The sequence below is a fragment of the Lygodium microphyllum genome, chromosome 9 (genome assembly GCF_053477565.2).
Source record: "Lygodium microphyllum isolate KBCC chromosome 9, Lygodium_microphyllum_v1.1.10, whole genome shotgun sequence".
Taxonomy (NCBI): Eukaryota; Viridiplantae; Streptophyta; class Polypodiopsida; order Schizaeales; family Lygodiaceae; genus Lygodium; species Lygodium microphyllum.
Genome location: NC_141143.1, coordinates 127,521,589 through 127,542,105, shown reverse-complemented (window position 1 = coordinate 127,542,105; position 20,517 = coordinate 127,521,589).

Below are 20,517 nucleotides of genomic sequence, written 5' to 3'. Positions count from 1 at the left end.
TAGGCTCTAACCCTAGTGCCTTCTCCACCAAGGCTGGGTTCAAGGGTACATGTACCTATTTGTCCTTCTCCCCCCTTCCCACTATTACAGTTCCACATTCCTGATCTGGGTTGCAAGTTCTGAGGAATTCCACACACTTTGTGTGACTAGGCTCTTATGCAAACTTCTCGAGGTACTTAGCAAGGTTGCATTGCTCTATAACCCTCTTGGCTACTTCCTCCTTGGCCATTACTTCCTTGATGTGATGGATGGTTTGAAATTTTAGTTGGTTGTAGGCATAGCTTACCAAGGAGATGTTGTACTGGGTCCTCTCCTCTTCCGTGAAGGGGAGTCGGTGAGCACAGTCTTGTTGCGACATCTTTCGTTCATGTCATGAACCATAATTTAATTTTCTGAAAAGAAAGACTTTATGTTTGTTGAATGAAAGTATTAAGATCCAACATAGACTCTTCCCTTCAGAATTTTTGCCTTTTATTTCAAAGCTTTTGTAACATTCCTCCTACATCACTAGTTTCTTATGTGTTTATGCGTTTGCTTGATCTTGATTGGTTTTAATTTGATTCACCTTACCCCCTCCCCTTCCAGATTGAGAAGAATCCTTCCTAGGATTGAAGGTTAGAAGGTCAAGGGCATTCAGCATTCAGATATAAGGGTTACTTGCGCATGAGCCAAGTATAGAATTCTGGGTTATACTCCAGCTGAGCCTTGCGGTCCAGATTGAAGGGTCGAGTACTTACGTGTGTGATGTAAGTGAGAACATCCATTAGGAAATCCCCGGAATCGATACGGCTAGCGATGTGTAGCTCTTCTTTGGTCCAAGAGACGATCAAGATATGGGTATCCTTTGACGTGCTCTTCCATTGGTCAGCCACAAAGAGTGGTTAACACTCTATATGAGGTGGATGCGACATAGGCTGGGTCATACTCCCAATGTCTTGATTGTGTGGTGCTACTCAACATTGGTCATGATTTCACACCCTTCGAGTTCCCACTGCAATTGCAGAGTATACCAATTTCATAAAAATGGGGAGTCGGTGTCAGCTAATGCTTTCAACTCCTCAACTTCTTTGTCAGTGATGGAAGAAGTCACACGCTTATCATAGGATGTAATGAGGCACTATTTGACGGCTTGTTCTCTTGATATCTCAGTGCGTAGCAACTTGGCAACTAAGTGGGGTATTTTGACAATTTGAATTTGAATGTTTCCCAGGAACAATGCATCATGCAAACTTCAGTTGGCTAAAGGCTCTTGCAACAAGCAGTCATAACTTAGAGCTAGCGACATGAACGTGGCATCTAAGCGTCTAAGACAAGCAATAACATCATCCCCTGTGTCTTTGGCTAGGTCTGTGGCCAAAGTTAAGAATGATTTTCGCTCATAGGAGGGTTTAAGGCCTGTAGGTGGCTGGGGTTTGATGGGGCTAGAAGGCTTGGCGGCAGATGGTGGAAGTTGCCCTTGAAGCGGTGGTTGAGCCTCGTGGATGAGCATCAGAGTAGTAGTTGCTACGGATGGGCTGCTATACTCGGATTGGGTTTGGCAAGTCTTATCAACACTAACAGGGGTTGAAGTGTGTAAAGACGTTTGTGGTTTGGGCCGATAGGCTTGCTCAACTCTTCTACGCTTATGCGTGGGTGAGCTTGTAGGCGGTGAGTCCTAGAAGCGTTGTGGCTTTTGATTCTCAGGTTCTATGGGGTTTGGGGTGATCAAGCTTGAGGGTGGCATGTGAGTAGTGCCTTGGGCCATTCGGGCATTAGAGATCCATATCCAGGCATTTTCCTCATAGTAGCCTTGTGAGTGCAAGAGGGCTTTAGGAACCCATCTTGGCTTAATCATGCTTTGATTTCTGTAATTGTGTCTCATCCTCCTAGGTTTAGAGTTTCTTGTGTTACGAGGATGTGAGTGTCTACTCCTAGGCGGCGGTTGCGGTTATTTAGGCCTCCATTGAAACTTAGGTTGTTGGGCCTTAGCTTTTGCTACTGTGAGCGGTGGCTTGTGAGATTCGGTGGATGGTGGCCGAGCACTACTACCCTCCATAGACTTGGATGCGAGTATTTCTACCGATGGCCTTGCGAACTTTGATGAGATCGCGCAGCCCTTGCTGAAGGTTGTAACAATGCAGGCATTGCCTATGGCGAGGTGGATGCGCTACGACTCATAATCTACATTGCAGTGAGTTTGTTTCTTGAAGGTTCTCCCTAGCAGTGACTCCGTGCCTACGTCTTTAATGTTTGGCAACACGTAAAAGATCATTGGTACAGTCTTAGACTCGATAGCAATAGCGGCCCTGCACTTGCTGAGAAGTGTGTCTAAGCGGCCCCCATATGGGCTTAATTTGGCATTAATGGGCTATAGTGGTGGTTTACCAAGTTGGGTCCAATGATCGCGAGTTAAGACATTGAAATCTGATCCCTCGTCGATCAAAATATTCAAAGCGCAAGTGTTCTTGGCAATGACTGTGATTGGAGGTATGTGGGTTCTACGGCTTCCTCATCCTCATCATCAATTTTCGTGATTGTGGCGACTAGTACTTTAACAGGGGATTCTAACATTGGTAGGCCATGTAGCGGATGCATAGGAGGGTAGTACTTTTTAATGCAACTGCCATTGAAGAAGCCTATGCCCTTGCCCTCTAGAGTCTCGAGCTCAAAGTTGCTAGTTCCGTTGATTGCACGAACTTTCCACATAGTCCACTGAGGAGCCTACAAAGGGTTTCGACTGGCTGACATAAAACACATTGTGGATTTTGGTGGTAGGGGGGAGTTCTAAGCGGTAGGCCAAGTCACCAACTCTCCTTAGGATCCGATATGGGCCATAGAAGCGATGGGCCAGCTTGTTATTGCTCCCCTCTTTGAGAGTCAAGTAGTGAGACTTAGGCACTTTCAAAAGGACCAATTCTCTTCTTGGAATTCCAAATGCCTTTGTTTCTCATCAGCATAGAGTTTCATGTGTTTGGGCCTTTAGAAGGTTCATTTTGCATTGCTGAAGTAAATCTTGCATGAGTTTTCTTTCTTAAGAGATACATTTGGCTGAAGCCTATTGATTATGGAGCTAGTTTTGGTGTAGACTTTGGTGTAGACTGGGTCAGGACAGCACCCTGTTTTAGAATAAATTTTATTGTGCCTAATTTTCAAAATTTAGCCACCTACATAGGGTCAAATTACTCTTTAAGAGCTACGTTTCGACATATGGTACGCCTCATTTGGACACTTCTACTAAAAGTTATAACAAATTTGGTCCGATAGGGTCTGTTTATACAGTAAGTTGTCTACTTCATTTTGAGTTTATCAATTGAAGATCTTATGGCTCCATATACTTTTGAAGCATTCTTGATCATGTATATAGCTGAAGCCTACTCTTGTTCTTCCATTTTAGTCCATATGTTGGTCATTTTTCATTCATTTTTCCATTTGTAAAGCTGTAAAAAATAGAGTAGTACTCTGTTCTATCCATCCTTTTCTAGTCTTTTAAGTTTGTTTTTGAGGGGAAAAACCTTTGGGATGGGATGGATTGTAAGAAGCTAGGAAAAATAAGGACTTAGTATACAAATAATATTGATGTTATGCGATGTCACACCGACATTGGTATAAAAGGAGAGGACATGTAATTTTTCTCATCTTTTGACACATTAAAACAATTATTGTCCTTCTCCTCTCTGCTTGCTCACAGCTTCTATGGCTTCTTTCTCTTTCCTATCTTTCTCTCTCCAATTCTAGTATTTCTCTCTCCTCATCACTCTCTTTCTCTCTCTTCATGTAGTCTTTCTCTCTCTTCTGCACTCTCTCTCTCTCCTCTTTCTCTCTCCCTCCAATTCTCTTCTTGACAACTTGAGAAGCTTATAAGAAGTTTTTGGTTGTGTGAGACCAGGTGTAGGATCTCTAAACTCAAATTTAGAAAAATGACTCAATGATGTATGAGAAAGACTTTGAGCTCAAACAAAAAGATGAAGGAGTCAAAGTCAAGGAAGAAGACACAGAAAAACTATGCAAGTAGATACTTGACATGAACCAAAAATGAATGAAGGCTTACCTTGATTTAACCCAAAAAAGAACTGAAATGAAATTGCATGAAAAGCATGCATTGAGCAACATCAACAGACACAAGACCTATGGAACTCTACATATGCAGGATTACAAGAAGCAATCTCTACTAGCCTAATAAGAGTTGTTGGCCAAGTGGAGAATGAAACACAAAGATTATGTGAAATAACCCTCACAAAGCTATCCAACAACCTAGGTGCAACTTTATTCATTGAAAGCTAGCAAAATGTGTATTTGGAAGCATATAAGTTTATCATGGCCAAGTAGTAGAAGGAAGTAGTGCATTAATGTCTTGTACCTCACACACAAATAATCAGGAAGAAATCATACCTCAGTTAGAGTTAATCTCAAACACCTTGAAAAGAATTAGAAAAATATCAAGAGTTCACTCTAATCAATGAGGCATAAAGCAAGGAAGACCTAATTTGCCACCTAACAAAGAAGGGATATGAGGAGCATGAATTGAAAGGCACAATTCTCATATAGCCTAACACACTTGCATCAATCTCTCTCATCACTCTAAAGCCACCCACTATCATGACACATGTGTCAACCCCTCCCATCACTCTAATGCGACCCACTATCATGAGACCCCTTATTAACATGCCTAAGCTACTATAATTTGATGTAGGGGAGACAAGAAAGCACTTTATAAAAGAAGAGGAAAACCCAAAGTAGAAATAGGCCTACACAATCATGTTGCAAACCTTGAGGCCTCAATTACAAAAGATAACAAAACATCCCACGCTCCCTGATCTTATATCATAGGAAGAGAATATACAAAGAGACCAAGAGCAAGAATCCAATGCTTTTATAGTGTTTGATTTCAAATTTAATGAAGAAAGCTAGCTCAAAAGCCACTTCCTTTGTGCACACTGTGGATGCTTCTCCAAATAGGTTGCCATGAAGTTGTTAGATCTCATACATACCATAGCATGTTAAAATCTTGCAAAGCTCAATGAAGCATGGGAAGAGAATTTACCAACTACATTGATCTATCCTTGGTCACTATTTGTAATTATCTCAAACTCCTCATCAATCTTCTACAACAACCAATGATACCATATGAAGAGGACTCCCACCTCTATTCTTTGATATAAATGTATGCATTGATCAAGTAATCATGGTCCCCCTTCACGTCCAATCCCTACTGTTGCCAACATTATATACTCAACTACTACTGGAAGACATGGTGGACAACATGTTCACTATATGCACTTATCCCTTCTACTCAAAGTCCTCACTATAGATGTGTGAATCGATTAAAGAATATATTCTCAACAAGAGATGTATTTGGTGTACACTATTAAATGGTTGAGCAAGAAGAAAGTAGTGAGCTATGGGGGAAAGAAGAAGAACAAGAATGAGAACATGATAGCATAAAGTAGACTTGATTAATTTGAAGATTGCAAGTACATTGTTTTATAGCTTTCCAACTATGTTACTCTTTCCTCTCTTTGCTTATGGGATACAACCTATGTGCCTATACTTTAGCACTACATCTCGCACCATACTTTTAAAACCTCCCTTAGTGCTAACTTACCCTCTAAAAAACTGCACCTAAGGATGTAGGTCCTCCCCTAAATGGGTGCAAGGCTTTTAGCTCATGTAGTATCAACAAAGTGTAGGTAATACAACTAAACATTTTGATCCTTTTTGGTCCCCTTGGATACATCATTGGTGCCAATTGTTACAATTTTTTTTTTTTCATATTTGGTGATTGTGATTGTTGACTCGTTAGTCGTGTTTGTCTCCTCATTTCTCTTTGATTTTTCACTTGGACTTTGTCTCCACTTTTGATCTTCTAGCTTCCTTTAGAAATTATTTGATAGACTCCATATTGACCTTCATTGTGTCTTTCCTCTTCTTGATCTTTGTAGTCTCAATTGTCTTCTTGGAATTCTTTTCCTTCATGATCTTTTAACTTGGTATTTCCTTTGATCAATTGCTCTTTGACTTCAAGTCTCATGACAAACGCTTTTTTCTCAATAAGATGGATACATGGAGATACATTACTTTGGCTTGATAGCTTCGTGGCATATATGGTTTAATGAGACATTAAATAGATCATTTTGAGATACATGAGCTTTGGGATTTTGTTGGTCTTTGGCTTTGATGCCAGGAGGCATATTTCACGGTGGATTCCGTGCCATAGTGGATTCCGTGAGGTTTTACGGTGGATTCCGTAAACTTTGATTACCGGGGCTCATACACAAAGTGGATTCTTTGTGCGAGAAGTCGATGGGGACGCCTATCCTTTTCGAGCGTTTCCTTAATTTAGTGTGTGCATGGGTGATTCCATAGCGGATGATTCCGCAAAATACATATTAAATTAATAAACATTTATGAGTTTAGAGTGCGCACTCGTGATAAATTAAGGTTAGGATTGATTTCTAACCAATTGATTTATTTATGTAGCTAAAGACTGCTAGGTATTCACTTTTGTCGGTTTAATTGTATTATTTTACTAACGATTGTGAATGCTTCAGTTGATGTGTAGAGATAGCAGCAGTGGCGAAGGAAAGCATTGGAGGATAGCGTGTATTCGAGTTATTACTTATATTTTGATGGGCGCATACCTTAGGCATGGCGCCTATATTTTGTTGCACCTATTTATTAAGGCGTTGGATATTTATTTATTATTTTTGTATGCCCATGGGCGCACGATTATGATAATTGTATTTGGACATTGTATTGGGTATGCCTGACTTCCTGGGTGCCCGCCCATTAGCTTTATTTCTATTTGGCACTAAAGCAAACTCAAAAGCCAAAAGTGTGCTATTTTGTAATTTGGGCTATTATTTGAGCTTGAAGAGGATTAATACATAAAATACATGCTTTGTGGAGTGCTCACACAAGGCATGGGGGGAGATTGCACCCAATTGGTCTCTTGTTCATGTCATGCATGCTTTCTACCTTGAGTTTTGTGCAAAAAGTAGAGTTCTTTTGTTCTTAGGGACCTTCCGACACTCACTACACGCACTTACAGCATCCAATCTGTGCACCAGTAGTATCAAAGGGGATGTAGTAAGCTGATGCTTTAAGTAGAAGACCGACCATTCATAATATCTCTGTCATATCATTTGATTCTCTTACCCCTATGAAAGATACTTATCATCAGGACATTACTTTTCAATCTGATTGGAATAAATTAGTTGGAAATAACTAGATTCCTATTGATTCACTGTCTTACAATGATGGATTCATGTTTTATGAAAAGAGATTACGTATTACAGTTCCATTTAGATCATTTGTTTTGAATGAGATTCATTGTCCTCCATATCAAGGTCATAGAGGTATTATATCTACTTTACGTACATTGACTGAAGATTTTTATTGGCCACATATGGACACTGATGTATCTAACTTTGTTTTTGAATGTTTAGTTTGTCAAAGAGTTAAGAGACATCATGGTAAACAGTATGGTTTACTAATGCCTTTATCTATTCCATCAAGACCATGGAAACAGATTTCTATGGATTTTATTACTGGTTTACCTAACACTAAAGCTAACCATGATATGATTTGAACTGTTGTAGATAGGTTTAGTAAACAAGCATATTTCATTCCATGCAAGAAAACTTTAACAGCATCTCAGGCAGCACAATTGTTTTTGAAAACTGTTTTCACTAATCATGGCTTACCAAAAGTTATTATTTCTAACTATGATTCCAGATTCTGTAATAATTTTTGGATTACTTTATTTGCTAACTTAGGAACAAAGATTGATTTTTCATCTGCATTTCATCCTGAAACAAATGGTCAAATAGAAGCTACTAACAGTACTATCTTAGATCTGTTACGTGCTTACACTATTTCAAAACCATAGACATGGGATACGCATCTACATTTACTTCAATTTGCATATAACAATACACCACACACAGCTACAAAGAAAGCACCGTTTGAAGTGATTTATGGTTATAGATTGTCTACACATGTTGCATCTTTATCAAATAAGATTCAGAGTGCTGATGATATTGCTACCATGCACGCTACTATTTTTGATGAAGTTAAAGATATGATTGCCAAAGCCCAGCAATCATATACAAAACAAGCCAATAAGAAAAGACAGGCCATGAATTTCAAAGTTGATGACAATGTTTGGTTAAGAATAGAAAAACGTAGATTACAAAGTATAGATAAACACCCAGTTGTGAAATTAGCACCTAGATTCTATGGACCATTCAAGATCATTCACAAAATCAATGACAATGCATTTAAGTTAGAACTACCACCACATTGGAAAATTCATAACACCTTTCACATTAGTTTATTACGAGCCTTTAGAGGCCAATTACCTGTATACCCTGTTTATGAAAACCCACCTTTGTTAGATGAAGAGACTGAAATCCTTGAGCCTGAAGCTATCATAGATACTGACTTTATGACCACTAGAACTGGCCGTAGATATTCTAGATATTTGGTCAAGTTTAAAAACCATCATGTTGAAGAGGTCCAATGGATGCACGCTAGAGACTTAAATGCTTTCCCCACTCTGTTAGCTCCACATTGAGCTAATAGCAATTGAGGACAATTGCTATCCCACCCTGGGGGTATGATGCTAGGAGGCATATTTCACGGTGGATTCCATGCCACGGTGGATTCCGTGAGGTTTTACGGTGGATTCCATAAACTTTGATTATCGGGGCTCATACACAAAGTGGATTCTTTGTGCGAGAAGTCGATGGGGACGCCTATCCTTTTCGGGCGTTTTGTTAATTTAGTGTGTACATGGGTGATTCCATAGCGGGTGATTCTGCAAAATACATATTAAATTAATAAACATTTATGAGTTTAGAGTGCGCACTCGTGATAAATTAAGATTAGGATTGATTTCTAACCAATTGATTTATTTATATAGCTGAAGACTGCTAGGTATTCACTTTTGTCGATTTAATTGTATTATTTTACTAACGATTGTGAATGCTTCAGTTGATGTGTAGAGATAGCAGCAGTGGCGAAGGAAAGCATTGGAGGATAGCGTGTATTCGAGTTATTACTTATATTTTGATGGGCGCATACGTTAGGCATGGCGCCTATATTTTGTTGCGCATATTTATTAAGGCGTTGGATATTTATTTATTATTTTTGTATGTGCATGGGCGCACGATTATGATAATTGTATTTGGACATTGTATTGGGTATGCCTGACTTCTTGGTCGCCCGCCCATTAGCTTTATTTCTATTTGGCACTAAAGCAAACTCAAAAGCCAAAAGCGTGCTATTTTGTAATTTGGGCTATTATTTGAGCTTGAAGAGGATTAATACATAAAATACATACTTTGTGGAGCACTCACACAAGGCATGGGGGGAGATTGCACCCAATTGGTCTCTTGTTCATGTCGTGCATGCTTCCTACCTTGAGTTTTGTGCAAAAAGTAGAGTTCTTTTGTTCTTGGGGACCTTCCGACGCTCACTATGCGCGCTTACAACATCCGATATGTGCACTAGGCTTAAAGATTTTATGACGTTGGATTTGGATAGTGAAACTACATATTTGTCATAATGGAAATAGAACATTATTTTTTTTAAAGAATATGGGAAGGTTTTGCTAATTGGTGTTTTCATTCAATGGTAGTGTCTAATCCCAATTACAACAATAGGGTTTTATAATGAAGATTGACCAATAAAGCACTTACTTAAAAGAAATAATTTTGGGTCTCTCTTACAATATATATCTCCAATTTTAAGACACAAGATTAGCCTTGATATATGCATAAATCAGTTCTAGACAACAAGTGTGAACATGGATGTGAATAGGCTACAAATTAACAAGTTCAATAGAAGCAATGTGAATCATAGCTCTATTTTAAGCAATTTGGAGGAGAGGAACAATGTGAACATGACTTTACATGAGAAACCAAGAAGACAAAGAATTTTTAAAAATACGAAGAAAGCCATCATGATGAAAAAAAATGTCGCTAATTATCGGAGCCTTGAAAGTGCAGTGAATGGGTCGATGGTGGTCAAGATGTCCTCTCACAATAGGCAGAGCAAGCATGGAGCTTCAAGACTTTGAAGAAAGAAGGAATCAATCTCCTTTTTTTCTTCTCTTTCCTTATTTTTCTCCCACAAAAGTAGCCTCATAGCTAAGAAAGCCCTCAAGTTTTATTCAAAAAAAATCACAAATAAGGATATTTATAAATAGACCTTGAACACACATGATGTAGAGGATATACATATAGTAACTTCCACAAGAGCTTCTCACATGGCTACCCTTCCCCCTCCTTTTGATAATAGAAGCCTTCAAATCAAACTAGAAAATGAGCACAATGGAAAGATATACCTCAATGGATGATGACCTTATTTTATTCTCAATGAGCTTGGCACTTTCAACCTTTGATCCTTCACTCCAATCATTTCTTGGATATCAATCTTTCCAGTGCTTGAGCTACTTTAAGCAATGTAGCTATGATGCCTCTCTACCTCATTGCCTCGAGAAAAGAGGTTCTGATAGCATGTTACAAAAAATGGTTGAGCAAGAAGAGAGTATTGAGCTATGGGGGAAAGAATAATAATAAGAACAAGGCCATGATAGCATGAAGGAGACTTGATTGATTTGAAAAATTCAAGTACATTGTTTTATAGCTTTTTAATTATCCTACTCTTTTCTCTCTTTGCTTATGGGATACAACCCTCTGTGCCTATAGCACTCGTTGCTTTTGAGCCTTACATTGGTGTGCCTTTAGCATTGTCTCTAGCACTTTACTTTTTAACACACTTATGCCACTCCATGAATGATGTGTCTCTTCTTACTTAGTCACTTGTATTTAGTTCCTTTATTGTATTTATTATGAAAATAAAACCAAAAAAAAGAAAAAAGGAAAAAATAGAAATGCCCATCGCATCCTCACTATAACTAGGGCAACACCCTAACCCACTCCCGTATGTGATAGCTTAGGGTATATCAACGGTAGGACATCTTGAGCATGGTCGAATGACTTATCACCCTGAGAATCTCATAGCACCACTACCTCACCATTTGGGTTCTCAAGTATGGGATAATGTTCCAAGTTTACTTGGGATTCAACCCAACTCCCTATTGCACTTGCGCATGCATAAATCACTATACAAGTATAAGTAAGGTAGACACACCTTGTAAGTAGAGCACAAGTGACTAGCACAAGTACCATGGAGCCCTCAAGTTTCATCAACATTAGTGACCTACAACCATCATGATCTCTAGAGCATCAATCAACCATTACTTCTTCCCTCTTTAAGACAATTTACCAAGTATCAACTTCTTTAGCCCCACTACTCTAAGCCTACTCCTCAGTCCCTCTACATCAACAAACCACCCTTCCTCTACCAATATCCTTCATCAGTGGTCCTAAAGACTCTCACCAGCAATAATGACATGGATGCAATCATCTAGGAGGTGGGAGCCTAATGTTAATTGCAAGGTGAAACAATAGAAAATGGCATATAAAATTTTGGGAAAAAAACTTTTTTGTAGAATTTATTGTACTATTTTTCTAAGAGTTGGGCTCCCTCCCATGAAAATTGTATAGATCACATGGCACTTTGAGCTTATAGTTTCTATTGGTCAAATTTGTGGTTGAGATTAAGGTCTAAATTTATGGCCAAAAAAATGGGTAGATGCCCAAGTTGGGGCATGGGAAAACCCTAACCCTAAATTTTATACATAAATAAGATAAAAACTAATGGAAGAAGTTATTCATGTGTGTGCAAACTCTGCTTTCTTGAGACTCATGGAAGAAGTTATTCACGTGTATGCAAACTCTGCTTTCTTGAGACTCATTGCCACACATTTTCATTGAGAGTGAAAGTGAAGGAGAGAGAGTGTGAGAGCTTGTGAGAGAGCAAGGGACATGGGGTTTAAAGCTCTTCGCATGCTATCTTCTCTTCTCCATCCTAGTTCCTATCAAGAGTGTGTGAGTCAAGAGTGCAAGAGGGTGAGGGACTTGGAATGAGAAGCTTTCTTCTTCTCTACATGTCCTTGAGCTCATTGTGGGTGTCTCCTTCATGAGTAAGAGTGAGTGAGTCAAGAGTGAGAGAGGGTGAGGGACTTGGAATGAGAAGCTTTCTTCTTCTCTACATATCCTTGAGCTCATTTTGGGTGTCTCCTCTCCATCACAACAATAAGGAAGCGAGATCAAAGGCAAAGGAATGTGTACTTGGATTGGGAATAAGGCTGAGAATAAGGCAAGCCAATAGGTGTACTACAACAAACGTAACTAGATGTTCGTGCATTCTCCCATCTCATATGGATCTGTCATGTGAGTAGGCTAGGTGAGAATTAATCATGGCATCAAAACTCTTGAAATAATAAGAGTGTGTCCAAGTCCTAGGGTCAAGCTCGTAGAGCATGAGAGTGCAAGTGAGCTGCCCCAAACAATGTTTCTCCCCACTAAGTGGGTGCCCAAATCCCTCCTAGCAACATAAGCCTAGTATGAGAATAGTTATCATATCTCGATACCCAAGAAAATATCTCAAGTTCCCCAAGGCTTGTAGCTAATAGCCAACAAAAAAAGGCATAGAAAATCAACCAAAAACACCATCCCTACCAAGTTGACATAGATTCATGATGAAATCAAGTAGTCTCCACAAGAAGTTTGGATGTATGTGCCCAAGACGACCCTAGTATTCCAACCCAAGAAAAATCCAATCTCTTGCATCCTTGAGGACCCAGACTCATGGCATCCCATTAGGGTGCCATGAGTGTGGGTTATAATGCTGCTAAACCAAAAAGTTGAACCACAATTCCCATTTGTAACATATGCCCCCAAAATCCCTATTAAATTAACCCACAAGTTCATAAATAGTTGCATGATCATTTTCCTATAATCACCTTAACTAATCCACAACCACCAAAACTGGCCTCAAGCCTCATGATATACAATGATCAATTTATCAAATTGCAATATCCTTACTAGAGCAAGCTAAGATCTTAATAGCCAATTGTTTTGCCTAGCTAGATGTAATGGGACCTAAAATGGGCCGGCACTAGCTATGGCACTAGCCGCGGACCTCATGCACACAACAGACAACCCAACCACACGGCCTCATGGCCACGAGCATCTAAGACTCACTCTACACTAAATGCTAATGTTGATTTTGCGTTTGTATTGGATCCTAGTCCAACGTTTACAATCCCTTCTCCTCAGAGGGAGATCCCATAACATATAGGCATAATACCTCGTAGCACAAACATAGGGAAGCACCTCTCGACTGATTGTCGCGGCTCCACTATGACTCTCCTACACCTCGTGGATTGGCCCCAAGATGCGTCGCTCCAACATAAAGTACACATGATACAAGCTCCACTCTTTCATTTTGAACATATTCCAAGAGATACCATGTGTCCTTACCAAACAATTCCCAAAAATGATCGACTAGCCTATAGATTAGGCTGTCTCACACACTCAACCCTAGGTCATCATAACAGAAAACAGGTGCTATGTATCCAGTTTTTCATATTTTGATACCATGGTTGATATGCACATGCAAAAGTGGATGATCCTTATGTGCTCAAACGTAATTTTCAATGAGAAACGTGCCGTGCACAACCAAGCTTTCCATTGCTCATTTACTAACTCGTTCCGGCAATGTAAGGATAGCACCGAGACAATGCCCATGCTACTATCCTCTTAATTAAAATACTATGAACCCTATATCATGATATGCATCAGTAAAAGCAGCAATAAACAGCACCCAAATCGTATCATTCAAACACCCCACCCCCTACTTTTAGGGAGTGCTTCCGTTGCATAGGTATAGGGGTTCATTTTGTCATGTTTTGATGTATGAAAAGTGATAAATCACGAACTTTGACAAAGAAATAGGGCAAAGTGAGGCTAAACCTCATACCCCGCCACTACCATACATTCACAAACACTCATTATATTTTTTTTATTTTTATGAAGCGTATTTCTTTTTTTTTTACTTTTTCTTATTTTTTAGTATTTATTTGACAATAATCACTATTTTTTTAATTTTCCTTATAAAAATCATTTCAAAAAATAAAAATTTTATTATACTTTTCATTTTCTCCCATAGGAATACATTTCACTTACCCGAAACGACAAAACCATCATTTCACCCTTAAAAACCGCATTTCGAGCTTTGCGGGATTTAAATAGCGCATGTAAATCATTATGAAATCAGAATTTTCTGATAAACAGCAATTAAACATGATGCAACTAGCACTCAAACAATTTTTCATCACATAGGACATCATTTCCATCATAAAATATCAAAAAAGCTTCATTTCCTTCATAGAAAATAGTCATATTATGTTTCTACCTAACCAATTTAGCTACCCAATGACCTGAGATGCATTAAATGATTGCATGACCAACGGGCGGAGCCTCCATTTCTCTCAATTCCATGCTACACATCAATCTTCAGCATCTCCATTAATCTCCATCATCCTTTGCTTCAATCTCCTTCTCGATTCTTCCTTTAAGGTAATGTGCATAAACAGCCCATAAAGTGGAGAGAGAGGGAGGAGAGAGAAATACTAATTTCTGTTCTCAACAATCGGGCAACATTGGACGAGCAAAGAATGGCAATGGAGAGCAAAAATGTTAAGCATCGGGCTGATGAGATCAGATAGTATGGTTGCATAGAGATGGAAGATGGCCTATAGGCCCCCTCTCCATCAAAATTCGTCATCATACAAAAGAAGAAGTTTTTTTTTTTCACACCATCACAAAAAACGCCTTACCTCCCTCCCCCAAATTTTGGGGGGTGGAGACCCCAAGGGTCAACCTCCTAAGTCACAAGTCCTTTTACACTTGAGTTTTTTTTTTTTGCCTTGGCCTCCGGGCAGGCCTCCGAATTGACTTTTGAAAAATTTTGGGCGTCCATCTCGAGGTCTCGCACTGCCTGGCTCTTTTTGGGGTTTCATCACACATCGTGGGAAATTATGAAAATTTTCCAACCGTTGCTCAGTGGGTCTTTAAAGCACTTTTTGGAACTCATCGGCTGCTTGCTGCTTAAAATCGACTCGAGTGCCTATGCCGCCTCCGACGAAGTCTATCTTTTCCTTGAAATTCAGATTTTTTGGCAAATTTTGAGCATGCTTACTGGGAAAAATCCACCGCTCATTGGCGACCACAAGATAGGGCGACTCAGCCCGTCGAATCCCACAAAATTTGCACATAAACACAACCACAAAGAGCATCAAGCTGATACAAAAAAGACTCATCAAAACACATCATAGCTCTCACCCTACCCCCTGTCAAAACCAAGGCATGAAATCCACAAGAAGTAGGTCAAGCATAATCTTACAGAAAAGCAAGTCACTAACCAATTGTTCCAACACATCCAAACTAGAAAGAACTATCAAAGAGGTTATCCTAAGTGGTGGTCTGAACTACCTACCTAACTAAGGACAACTCAACGAGGAGTTCCTACTAGGTGAGGACTCCTATAGCCTGATCAAGAAATATTGTCTTTTAGCACATTTTCCTTTTGGGATTTTATTTTCCATACTCGAGCGTGTAAAAAGGAGGGAGCTGAGCGTAGTGACCCAAGGAGAATAGGGCATCGGCCTTAGGTCCTGTCTCGGTACCTAAGAACCTACCAAGCCCTCGCAGGCAACACTTAATCCTTTTCTGTCGCTCACTTTTATTTTCGCTCCAACTATCCTTATTTTGTTTATTTTCTTAGCTAGATGCCACCCCTAGGAAGACAAGGCATTGGCCTCGCGTCTGACTTGTCCCCCCCAAAAACCCACCAGGCCTTCGCAAGGCGATGAACAACTGCTCAAGGATTTTTCTTTCTTTTCTTTTTCTATTTTTATAGGGGTTAGAACCCCTTTTACACACCTCTGTATATTCATATGCATCCTTTCATATATTTAGGATTTTTTCTGTTGTGTCATCATTTTGTCTGGGTGGCAGGCTTTTCTAACTTCCTCACACTAACAGGAACTCCTAGAACAACCGCCTAGTAGGTCAACAGAATAGGTCACTAGAACTCCCGTGTAAGACAAGTTGTTCTGTGCCCAACAATGCTTTTGCAGGAGGCAATGACTACTCAAACCTCCCATAGACATACATAATCAAAACCTGAGACTTCATGCCTTGATCGCCAGTCCCCAGCAAAAAAAAAGAAAGTACCCCTTACGTATACATATATCATTAATTGCTTAAGGGAAAAGGGAAAAGACCTGAAAAGGGGGACGAAACCACATGGAATGGCCACAAGAAGCTCCTCCACAGCAAAGGCTCCCTCCAGTGACTTTGTCAACTTGCATGATGCAATCACTAAAACAAAAAACTATTAAACATACCTACACCAAACAGACATAGGGCCCTCTTGGCCTAAAGAAATAGCACATTTTACTGCAAACTAACAAGCCCTTTTGGCCTAATAAAATCAAACATTAAAACCTTAAAGCAACTGGCCCTCTTGGCCTAATGAGATCAAACAGAATGGCACCTATGCATCCCTCCTTGGAGTAAGGTAGATATACGAAAATATACTTCAGTCCAAGGGGAAAAATAGGGCTCTCAGTCCTAAACTAAATGCATCAAGTTGTGACCCATCCCTCTTGCATATATAGCAAGAGGTGTACGCATAACATGTCGTCGGATCAACCTATGGGTCCAAGATTATAGTGGTAGATGGGTCTTGGCCACTCTTCGCATTACCCATATCAATCATCACCTGCCATATAACATGTGGTCTAATAAAATTTCCCACAAGCGACCAGGTCGTGTCTCCTTATCAATAGCAATATCCGGACTAGGACCGCAGTTGAAAAAGATGTCCTATTCATAAGCAAAATTGGCTAATGAATCTGCAAAATTGATTCCAAGAACTTGGAATGTGGAATCAGCTGAAGAGATACGCTCTCAAATTCATCAAGTAGGGTTATAGTAGTTCGATGATACATGCAAAGGATAGGATTCTAGACTATGTATGTCCCATTTAGTTGGTTTAAGATCAGCTAGGAATCACCTTTTACTAACAACCGCCAAATACCACCTTTTTTTGCAATGTTCAATCCCATAATCAAGGCTTTATACTTTGCCAAGTTGTTAGTGAATTGTACCCCGAGATAAACAGCTAATTTCATTGTAATTCTATGTCAGGGATCTCAAATAACTACTCCAATACTCCCTTTTTTATTAGGGCCCCTAGATGCTCCATCAAAGTATAATGTCTACGTCCACAATGGGTTTATACAACCAGCCATCAAGAACTCCCCTATTCGTAATTATGATAGTCAAAATTCAACATATTTAGAGGATGAACTGAGGACTCCATCCCACCTTCTCCATTAAACTCAACAAGGATGCTTGTCAAAATTTGTAAGCAGTGATGATAGAATACTTTGATCTTCCACACAAAGATGTTGTCTTCTTGCTCGATCACTTTGTATCCTTTGCTCCACTAGATAAGCTTCCCCTGATGATATCTTTTCTCTAGATATGGGTGCTCCAAATAAGGGATTAATCACCCCATCAACCAATTTAAGCTCTCCCTTGCAGGTCTCAAATCAGCCCCAACATGGACCTGCAATGCATTTATTAGTGTGTTAGCATACTCAAAAATAATAAGGTTTAATATTATTAAGATTAATCTTATTTTTAAATTCCACTCCCTATAGATCAGCCAGTAAAGCCGTGGACTTATTTTTACCTATCCTAACTACCTTATAAGGGCCATCCCCTCCAGGTTCTAGCTTTTCGAGAAATAGCTCCCTACGCACATCATAATATAGAACTAATTGTCCTTTTTTAAATGTATATTTCTTCGCTTTTAAATCATGTAGCCACTTCATCCGACTCTTAGCCACCTCTTGGTGCAACAGACTCTGCAATTTGAACTCATCCAAGTGGGCTACAGTCGTAAACCCCTCGAATAGGGCATCTTCATCACCCAAAGAATGATTGATTGCGAATCTTATTGTTGGCAACTCGATTTCTAAGGGCAAGACACACTCCTCTCCATAAACTAATTTAAACAAGGTATGGCCAGTGGCTCATTTAAACGTCGTGTTATATGCCCACACCACCACATATAATTTTGTATCCCAATCATGCTTCTTTTTGGAGACTATCTTGGATAGGATGCCCACAAGATACTTATTGATACTTTCAACTTGCCCATTTTCTTGCGGATTATAAGGGGTCATCTTATTATGCTTGATTTGCCAAGCTTCAATCAAGCTTTTAATCACCTTGTTTAGAAAGTGAGTTCCATGATCTGATACTACTTCCTTTGGCGAACCGAAACGGCAGATGATCTTCTCAAGTAGAAAACTAGCAGTCTCTTTTGCATTGTCATGCCTCGTCGCTCGTGCTTCTAACCACTTTGTAAAGTAATCAATGGCTACTATAATGTATCTCTTCTAAGTAGTAGACGATGAGATAATAGGATCCACAAAGTCGATGCCCCACTTCTCAAATGGAAGGGTAGCCATAATCAGAGTAAATGGCCACTTCCTATTCTCTCTACTGTCATGTCTTTGACATGTATTGCATCTCTTAACATACTCAAATGAATTCTAGAAGATGGACGGCCACCAATATCTAGATCTTAAATCCTTTTGTGCCGTCAACCGCCTAGCAAAGTGCCCCCCACAAGCAAAGTCATGGCACTCCTCCAGGATAAATGGAACCTCGGCAGGCATCACACATCAATGATAGATATCATCAACACCCTGCCGATATAGTGTTCATGCGATGATCAAGGAAATTTTCAATGCTTGTTGTTTAATTTTCCTCTTCTTAGATTTTGATAGAGTAGCTCCAGTCTCTCCTGTAGATAGATAGTGCGTTATAGCAGCATACTAGGAGAGGGAATAGACGCGGTATCAATCTTAAACAATGTTTCCATGTCACTTCCTTCAGCCAAGACCTCTTTTGGCTCTCCAAAATCCACAAGACATTCTACAATGCCATGTAGCTTCGGTGGCTTACTCTTAATCTCGTAATCAAACTCCTGCAAGGTGATTAACCACTTTGCTACTAGCAACAATCAAAGTCCTTTCGCCTTCGTATAAAAAACCACCTTCTCATAAAAAAAGTAGTGCCTAAACTTTTTGGTCGCAAATACCATTGCAAAGCACAACTTCTCCATATAGGTGTAGTTAATTTCTAATAAGCCCAACTTTCGACTAGCAAAAGCAATCAAACAGTACCATTTTCCCTCCCAAATTTGGGCCAAACAGTAGCTGATACTCTACATTGTGGCTACTGTAAATATATGAAATATTTCGCCCATTTTAGGTGCTTTTAAAACATGTGTTTTGGCAATCTCTTGCTTCACATCGTCAAAAGATACTTTGCAAGCATCACTCCATGCAAACTAATAATTAAAGGACAATAGGTTTGTCAGTGGCAATGTTCTTTCTACCAAGGCATTGATAAACCTCTGATAATATCCTACTGATGATAGAAAGCTATGCACTTCCTTTGGAGTACATGGCGGACTCATGGCGACTATGACCTTGATCTTTTTAGGGTCAGTCGAAATCCCTACTAAACTAACCACATGGCCTAACAATAGCCCATAAGGTACCCCAAAGACGCACTTCCATGGCTTAAAAGCTATGCAAAATTGTCTGCAATGCTCAAAACACTTCCGCAAAATAATCAACTGCCTTTTTCTTGTGGTGGCTACCCCCAAGTCGTCAATGAATACTTTCAACTCCTCTAGGGAGATGTCACCAAAGGTCTTGTCAGTTGTTCTTTGTCATGAACTAGGTGCATTACATAAACCAAATGCCATCACATGGTACGCAAAGGTACCAAGATAGTAATAAATGTCGTTTTCAACTTGACTTGCTCAGCAATCACCATTTGGTTATACCTCGCAAAGCAATACATGAACGAATATATTTCCCTACTCGCAACTGATCCAAAATTTGGTTGATAAATGGCAACAAATAGTAGCCTGTAACAGTCTGCTTATTCAACTCTAAAGTCTACACAAAGCTGAATTTGATTATTCTTATTCTTTCTGATCACAACTGGTGAACAACATTCAGTATGTTGAATAGGGAAGATCAAACCCGCTTTTCACAATTCTGTAGCTCCTCAAACAGCCCATCCCTTAGTTCAAAAGGCATATGCCTTACTTTCTAACATGCAGGCTGACTTCCTTCCTTTAGAGGAATGGTATGCATGGCCAGACTAGGGGGAATGCCCCTAAGTTCGTCATAGCTCCAAGCAAAGATCTCACGGAACTCTTGAATTAAGGGCACATAGTCCTCTTTCTCTTCCAAACTGAGCATGGAACCTAATTTAATTGGCTGTGAATCGTTTGGCATACCAAGGTTGAGCTCAATAACGTCCACATCTCTTATCCTATTTTAAGGCTCTATCAACTCATTCAAAGTGATCTAATAAATATCCTCTATAGTGGATCCTTCTTTAGATCCATCGCTCGATGATGTCTCACTACCAGATGGATCATCCACTGTTTCTAATTCAATAGAGGATAAAGGAGCTCTCTCACTCTAAGGAGACTCAAGATAAGTATCCACTATTACAC